The sequence below is a fragment of the Tenrec ecaudatus genome, chromosome X (assembly GCF_050624435.1).
Source record: "Tenrec ecaudatus isolate mTenEca1 chromosome X, mTenEca1.hap1, whole genome shotgun sequence".
NCBI lineage: Eukaryota > Metazoa > Chordata > Mammalia > Afrosoricida > Tenrecidae > Tenrec > Tenrec ecaudatus.
The window spans coordinates 140,771,970-140,781,170 of record NC_134548.1 but is presented as its reverse complement, the minus strand read 5'-3'; the positions used below and the strand labels follow the sequence as shown (position 1 = coordinate 140,781,170).

General features: G+C 37.5%; 1 pseudogene; it reads left to right on the top strand.

The window, feature by feature from the left end:
* Positions 1–447: 447 nt before the first annotated feature.
* Positions 448–2,386, top strand: LOC142433748 (protein artemis pseudogene; annotated as a pseudogene).
* Positions 2,387–9,201: the final 6,815 nt, after the last annotated feature.

Here is a 9,201-nt window from a genome sequence, read left to right as displayed (position 1 = left end):
CAATCACCTCACATACATATTAAAGTTGGACAACAAATAAGGAAGACCACAAAAAGATTAATCCTTTTGAATTATGGTTCTGGCAAAGAATATTGAAATATCATGGACTGCCAAGAGAACAAATAGGTCTGTCTTGAAGGAAGTACACTGGCAATGCTCCTTAGAATCAAGGATAGGGAGACTTTGTCTCACATACTGTGAATATGTTACAGGAGAGATCAGTCCTTGGAAAAGGACAGCATGTTTGATAAAGTAGAGGTCATTTTAAAAAAAATTGGACAATTAACAATTGGGCTCAAACATAATAATTATGTGCATAAAAATTAGGTCAGAAACTAATCCACAGGACCTAACAACAACATCAGCCAAGTGTATAGGCTTGGTTTTCTTCTTACTTAAGTACATAAGGCACTAATTACATCCATCGATTCTTATGAAGGGAGTTCCTTCGGGGGACAGATGGTTGAGTATCCCACCATCTCTATAGACCGCTTTAACAGAGAGAACCTGGGGGCACGTGTTTACTTCCTGTCCCACTGTCAGAAGGATCACATGAATGGATTAAGGGCCCCTACCTTGAAAAGAAGAATGGAGTACAGCTTGAAGGTCTACTTATACTGCTCTCCCGTTACTAAGGAGTTATTGTTAACTAACCCGAAATACAGAATTTGGGAGAAACGAATTATAGCACTTGAAGTTGAAACTCCTACCCAGATACCTTTAGTTGAGGGAGCATCGGGCGAGAAGGAAGAGATTGTTGTGAGGCTGTTACCAGATGATCATTGTCCAGGATCAGTTATGTTTTTATTTCAGGGCAATAATGAAACTGTCCTCCACACCGGAGACTTCAGACTGGCGAAAGGAGAAGCTGCGAGAATGGAACTTCTGCACTCTGGGGGCAGAGTAAAAGATATCCAGAGTGTGTATATAGATACTACTTTCTATGACCCAAAATATTATCAGATTCCAAGTCAGGAGGAGTGTTTAAATGGGGTCCTGGAGCTGGTCTGAAGCTGGATCACGCGAAGCCCCTACCATGTTGTGTGGCTCAACTGCAAAGCAGCGTATGGCTATGAGTATTTATTCCCCACCCTTAGTGAGCAGTTTGGGGTCCAGGTTCACGTGGACAAACTGGACATGTTTAGAAACATGCCAGACATCCTCCATCATCTCACAACAGATCGCAACACTCAGATCATGCCTGTCGCCATCCCAGGACAGAGGAGTATTTTCAGTGGAGCAAACTACCCTGCGGAAATACTTCCCGGAACACAGTTCCACTCCATACCATCTGCATTAAGGCGTCCATTAGATGGTTTGGGGAATGAACCAGGAAAACCAATGTGATGGTGAGGACCAGAGAGAGTTCATACCGAGCTGTTTTTTTTTTTCTTTTCACTCATCCTACAGCGAGATTAAAGACGTCTTGAGCCACATCTGCCCAGTGAATGCTTATCCAAATGGCATCCCCATGGGCACAACTATAGATAAAGTTGTAGAAATCTTAAAGCCTTTATGCCGATCTTCCCAAAGCACTGAGCTAAAGTATAAACCACTTGGAAGATTGAAGAGAGCTAGAACATCCTACCCAGACTCCAAGGAGGAAACTGGCGATCTCTTTGATGACCCTCCACCAGTACCGATAAGGTTCAAGGTTCCAACCCAGCAGACTCTTCAGTCTGAGGCTTTCTCAGTGACGGTGGTATCACAGAATCAGCCCAGAAAACGAAGACAAACAACGGAAGGCTACAAAGAAGGGAGTGTGGAAACCTCTCAGATGACCAACTTTGTAGACTGTCCAGAATCCAACAGTGAAAGCGAGGATGAACTGGACAGTGTGGCTTCATCTCAGGGGGCTGTGGACCCTGTAAGACCCCACTTGAAAAAGTCTGAAGTGGATGTGCCACAGTGGGACGTGTTCTTTAAAAGAAATGATGACATTTCTGAAAACTTCCCATCTTCTGCAGATTCTGGAGCATCTCAGTCACCGAGGCTTTTCAACGACTTTGATGAGGAATCAACCCATATCTCTTCCCAGACTTCTTCTCAGTCAACACACATATCAGGACAAGGAAGTCAAGGCTGGGACAGCCAATCAGACACAGTTTTATTATCGTCCCTAGAGAGAAACTGTAGTGATTTTACTTCCTTACACAAAAGTGGCCACAGACCAAGAATCAAAGAGAATGTTCCGGCACCCCAGATAGAACAAAATTACCAAAAGGATGCTTGCTCTGATATGAAAAGCAGAGCTCATAATGCAGATATAGTTCCTGAGGCTGACGAGCCAACTGCTGGAAGTAGTGAGAAACATGGCACTAAGGCAGACTCTCAGAGCTCCTCAGATTTTGAAATAAGAAACTGGCAACAGGTGAGTGTATCCTAGTTGGATGTAACAAGAAAGCTCACTCTTAGGTATTTAGGAATTAAAGTCACTTCATTTCTAGAGGCACCACCAAAAAAAAAAAACCTTGCCAGAGAGCTACTAGTCAAAATCGCACCAGCTAAATAGATAGAACAGTGAACGGTGCTTAGGTAACAAAGGAAAGCCAGGAAAGGGAGACACGGAGGAACACAAAGTGGGATGAAAACAAAATGACAGAACTAAATCCCAACTTCCCCATCAACAACTGTATTAAATGAAAATGGTCAAAGTGGACAAAAGGCAGATTGTCAGAATGAAATTCAAAATTAAACCAACTATGTGTGCTGCCTATAAGAGATTTAATTCCAATGATATAAGTAGTTTGAAATAAAAGAATGGAAAAATATATACCATGCAAACATGAATTAAAAGAAAGCAGCCAAGTCAATTCCAACTCAGCAACCCTACATACAGATTCTTTACGGGAACAGACAGCCTTATCTTTCTCTCAGAGAAGCTGGCGGGATTGAACTGCTGATGTTGAGGTTAGCAGCCCAATGCTTACCAGCAGAGCCATCAGAATTTCATTTGCCAGAGTAGCTGTATTATCAAATAGATAACCTAATGATAAAAGGTCAGTTTACTGGGAGACGTCGGACAGGGCAAGATATGGTGAAATAATAATTTATAAATTATCAAGGGCTCATGAGGGAAGGGGGAGTGGGGAGGGAGGGAGAAAAAAGAGGACCTGATGCCAAGGGCTTAAGTGGAGAGCAAATGTTTTGAAAATGATGAGGGCAATGAATGTACAGATGTGCTTTATATAACTGATGTATGTATGGATTGTGATAAGAGTTGCATGAGCCCCTAAGAAAACATTTTTTAAAATTCTTATGGACTAATTGTAGTTATGAACTAATTATTGCAGTATATAATTATAGCATTACTTAGGATACTAAAACAAACTCAGAGATGTCATGGCTATTTTACCTTTCTAAACCACCTGAAAATGGTTGGCATTCAGCTGCACTATTAAATCTAAAATTAAATAAATACAATGGACAAAAGCTGTCCTTATTCCATATTGCAGATTCTGAGCAGTACTTTGGTCTAGACTCTGTACATGAAAGTGCTAAAAGCAAGCATTTACTTTTCCATTGCTTAAGCCATGAAAACAAACTATTGTTTTCAAAGAGTAGTCACAATTTAACGTAATTATTTTATAAGAAGAAAAAATTACCATTATTAAATGACCTACTTGTTTGGAAAAATTCACAAGTGAAAAAAATTCTCTGTGAGGCTTGAAGTTTTGTTTTATATCCATATTGCTCTAGCAAGGCTTCTTGCTTAAAGTTCTGTAGAAAATAAGTAATTCACAAGACTTAGGCTGTTGAATGCAGCAGAATATTCTCAAGTGTTTGATTTGTGGTTAAGCAGGCAGAAGTGTCATTACTTTAGTAATATCCTATTAAAGATTATATTAGCTTCAGCATATATAAACTAATTGGAGATTTAATTAAGTAGTAGTTAGTTAATTGATAAACACACAGCATATTGTCTTCACAGTCTAATTGATATAATCATTTAAATTATTTTTATCAAAGTATTCCAGCTATTCTGAAAAATTGGGGAAGGAAGTATGCTTTATATTCCCAAAAAACAATTTCATTAGATTTAGAACAAGTAGAATATTGGAAGAATCAAGAAATAGCATTTTCTTTTCACAATTACAGAAACAATAGTAATACACGTAAGTGAAAATATTTACTTATTTAAACATCTCTGAATGTAACTTCTATAAATGAATAATTTTTAAATTGTATGATCTATAATTGTTTTTGTCTATCAATAAAGCTTTGATAAAACTAGATCAAGTAATAAGGGAAAGAGCTTTTCTTGCTCTGTGCTGTAATTTATATAAGTGAGAAACAAACAAAATCAAGGAGAACTGAGTTGATAACTGGATGTTGCATAAGAATCAGTGATATATATATGAATAGATAAAGTGTTATGTACAAAACCCCTAACAATAACTATAATGTTTGGGGAAAATAAAATAGTTCTTTGACTCTGCATTGTACTGAAATATTCCATAGTTAATATTGGTTATTTAAAATAAATGACACATTTTTATATTCTTATAAATGTTTCTGTCACAAACTTCATATGTAGCAGAACATATTCGAGAGAGTAGTAAGAATATTATAAGAGCTAAAACGACGAGGGCAAAATCAAATTTAAAAACAAGACCTATATTAATCAGAAAATTGTAAAAATTCAGCAATAAAATATGTCTATACATCAAGCCATTAATCAAATTGATTTCAAAATATAAGGCAGAAAAAGAACTTTGTAAAATAGACTATTCAGATGTTTATTTAACGTGAACCTTAGGGATATTTTCATTCCTAATGAAGGAGTTTGAACAACAGAGTGGACAATACAAGAACATTTGAGAAGCATTCTGGAACTCTTCATAGATGTTATTATGTGCGATTAGGTCAGTGCTTCATAATCCTGGCTATAAATTATAATCACTTGGGGAACTGTAAAAGGAATGAACAAAATGTTCTCAGGTTGTACCCAGGTAGAATTAAACTAGTTTGATATGATGCTAAGAAACTATTATAAAGCTCGCCAGGTGACTCTATAGATTCCACTGAATGTCTTGAATGACTCAGTTTCTAATGATGCTGAAATATTGATATGACTGTTATCATAGTAAACAAACATGGCAACAAGATAAGTAACTTCAAGATCATATAACTACACTCACTGTATTTTAAATTAATAATGTAAAGCTTTAGAACATTTAGATAAGAAACTGCTTTGAAATAGAGTTGAAAATGATCTTAATAAAATATCTTCTTAAAAAAAATTAGACTCCCCATACATGATCCAAGTTGTTAAAAACTATGATTTTATGTTATGATTTTTTTGTTTTTAAGTTAGGTTGTTGTACCGTGGTGGTTTGAGTGTTGCTGTGATGCTGAAAGCTATGCCAATGGTATTTCCAATGTCAGCAGGGTCGCCCAAAGTGCACAGGTTTCAGCGGAGCTTCCAGACTAAGAACAGACAAATAATGACGATACTGGCTGCCCACTATGGAGAAAGTAGCCACTGAAAACCTTACCATACCTTCAGAACATTGTAAGATACTGAAGGACTGATAAAGGAAGCTGTGTTAGGCTGGGTTCTCTAGAGAGAAAAAAAAAACCCAGGATATATATATTTGTGGATAGATATATCCAGCTGAAGGAGTTTAACAATTAGTCCACACAGTGGTAGAGAGGGCTCAGTTCAACTCACTTTCATGAAACAGTTAATATACTGGAAGTCCTTCAACTCAAAAGGGCTGCTCAGTCCAAGGTCAAGGAAGCAGACAGCTGAGTCTTCCATAGAGCAATTCAGGCAATCCGGACAGAGGCAGCAAACAGCAGAGTGGGACACCAACAGTCAGCCAGATAACAGAATCCAACATTCCCAAGCTCACGCGATGTATACACCAGGAGAGTGGTGAAGCATGTCTTGAAGGAACCTCAAGCTCTAGCAACACGATCCACAGATTGGGTGTCCCACAGGCAGTGTAGCTCGCAAGCTGAGGCAGAGAACTCACTAAGGCAGCCACACACTGGTTCAATCACCAGAGAGCAATAGGCAGGTGGGGATTGCCCAGTCATTTATCTCTTTGCCCTCCAATCAAACTGCAACCTTATTAATCCCACATGTTGGTATTGGCCAGGGTAGTACAATAAGCTTACCTATCACAGAAGCAGGATCTTTATGAATATGGTGCCAGAGGATGGCCTCCTCGCTTTGGAGCACACTCAAAACATGACTGAGAAGGAGCTGCTTTATGGGAATGGAGTTGGCCATGGTGATGTGAGTCTAGTAAGGCCTGAGAGTGGAGCCTTTGGGATCTTCATTTGCTGATTGGATGTGACTCAAGGTAAGAAGAAACAGCTGCAAGATCAGAATTTGGAATGTGCAAAGATGAATCTAGGAAAATTGGAAGTCGTCAAAAATTAAATGGAACGCATAAAGATGGATACCGTAGGTATTAGTGACCTGAATCAGAAAATCCTATTATTTACAATGCCGCAAATGAAACAATCAAAAGGAATGGTGTGATATTCATTGTCTAAAAGAACATTTCAAAATCAGTCTTGAAGTACAATCCTGTGATACAATTATTTCAAACCATCTTTCAAGAAACCCAAGCAATACAACTATCATTCAAATTTATGCACCACCAACAAAAGCTAGTGATGAAGGCATTGAAGAATTCTACCAACAACTTCAGTCAAAAATTGTTCAAAGAATGCGAGATGAAGTCTTACCACTCTAGCTCCTAAGGAGTTTGATGGTTGTACTTAGTCTAAGAAACATTTGCTTATTTTTCTGTATGTCCTGGTTATTCAATATTCTTCATCATCATAATAATTGAAATGCATCAATTCTTTTACTATGCAAGAGAGCTTCAAAAATCATGGAGACATTTCAATATTCAATTCCATTTTCCAGGCATTTTTGAAGCTCCTTTATGTTATATATATATGATTGTGTTCCACACACTAGAATGTACATTTCCTAAGGGTTCCAGTACTTTTTGCATTCCCTGAGATATTCATAAGATCCTCTCTTGTACATATCTACTGTCATTAAGTCAATTCTGACTCATACGGACTTTATGAGACAGAGTAGAACTACTCTTTAAGGTTTCCATAACTGTACATTTTTATGAGAACAGTGTTATCGTCCACCTGCAGATAGGCTTGTGGATCTGAACTGCTGACTTTGAAGTGAGCAGTCAAATGCTTAATGCACTGAGTCACTGAGGATCCTTTCTTGAACCTAAAAATCTATAAATCAGTATCTATTTAAATAGTGATGAGTCAATGAGGTCACAGAGCTTAGTTAATTGTTAGGGAAAGGAAGTAGAAAAAGATCAGAGCTAACATTATGAACAGGAAATTTGTAGAGCAATGGAGGAGAGTGGGAGCCCCACACCCCTCTGTGAAGTAGACAGTCAGACCAAACTGCTGGCAGATCCGCTCTAGCCAAAGGCAAGAGTCACAAACAGCCCGACTAGCAGGCAGAGAGCCTTGTAACCTTGATTATGCTGGGTCGAATTCGATACGTGGCCATTTGACCTCTCCATAGGCACGTCCTGAATTTGTTTTGGGGGCAAGTATGTCTTAGATGTTCCATGACAAAATCTTTTTCCCTGACTTTTTGGATGGTGATGGTGGTCTTCACTCTCTCAATGTATTATTTGTATTTTTTATCTTTGTACTAATATGATCTTATCCCTATCTCCTTAGGGTGATTTGGTTTTCATTGGTTTCTGGGGGGTTTACCAGCTGTGAAGTGCAGGAGGATTGGATATAAAATGATAAAAATTGATACAAGGTATTACATGGGATGTAGTTGAGGGGGATGGGCGGTAGGAAGGGAACGGAGAGTTTTGGAGCAAATAATGAAGGCATGAGGGAGAAGGGAGCTCTGGAGATGATTGTGAATGCACAGCTCATTGGGAAACAGATCACCCCTGGGGGAAGGGAATCCTCTAGGATGAATTTGGTGGTGATTATACAATGCCACCTCGTTTGAATGATTGTACTATTCAATTCTATGATATGTACATTATTATTCCAATAAAACTATAAAAATAGTGATAGTGTTTATATAAAGGCAATAGTGGAGGGATTTTTCATGTGGGCCTGGGGAAGAATTTAAAAATATAGAAGAGGACAAACATATCAAGTAGGGTGATATCTGAATAAAAACGAAGTACTTTTTGTGTTTTTTCTCCCCCAAATCCAAATATATATAAAAATTGAGTGAACATTGCAAAGAACAGTTGCATACTACAACCTACCAATTAATATTTTATTATATTTGGTTACTACCTGTCTCCCACCCAAAATATAGTCCTCTATCCTTGGTAACACAATGAATTAGATAACCTATACGATAATCCATCCACTTTTTGTTGCCTTTCAAAGTAGTAAATGATAAGTGCCAGTATAAATCCAGAAACCAAACCCACTGCCATCTAATTAATTCAAACTTATAAAAAAAACTATATACAGTTTCTCAGAGAGTAAATCATTAGGAGATCAGGAAGCTTTATCTTTCTCCCATGGTGGCTTTGAATCTTTGACTTTGTTATTAGAAGCCTTATGCGTAACTCACAGTGCCACCAGGGTTCCTTAAGTTCCAGTGTAATGTTACTTAAGAGTGTTATATAATTTTAATTCCTTTGAAGTTATTGAGACTAGTTTTATGACTTAGCATAACATCTATCTTACCCAACTGATTATGTATCCTAAACAGAAATGCATATTCTTCAGTTGTTACATATCAGTTAAGTCATGGTTAATTTATAATGTTATTTAAATGATATATTACTAATATTTTTGGTCAATTTTCAGCAGTTGCTGAGATAATGATGCTTAAGTCTCATTTAATTCTATAAATTTCTACCTCATATATTTTGAAGGTATGTTTCAGTTGCATACATAGTTATAAATGTTCTGTTTTCTTGATGAGTTATCTCTGTATTTCATTATTAACTGGCTCTTTATCTCTGGTAATGTTTTTCTTCTTGAATTCTGTTTTGTCTGGTAACATAGGCACTACTGCCTTATTATAATTGTTATTTCAATGGTATACATATATGTATATATTATATATATTTAATTCTCATTTCAGCCTTTCTTTTAGTCTTTCAACCTCTCTGTGCATTTACATAGGAGCCCTGGTGGTGTCGTGGTTATACCTTGGGCTGCTAACCATAAGGTCAGCAATTAGAAACCACCAGCTCCTCCTCA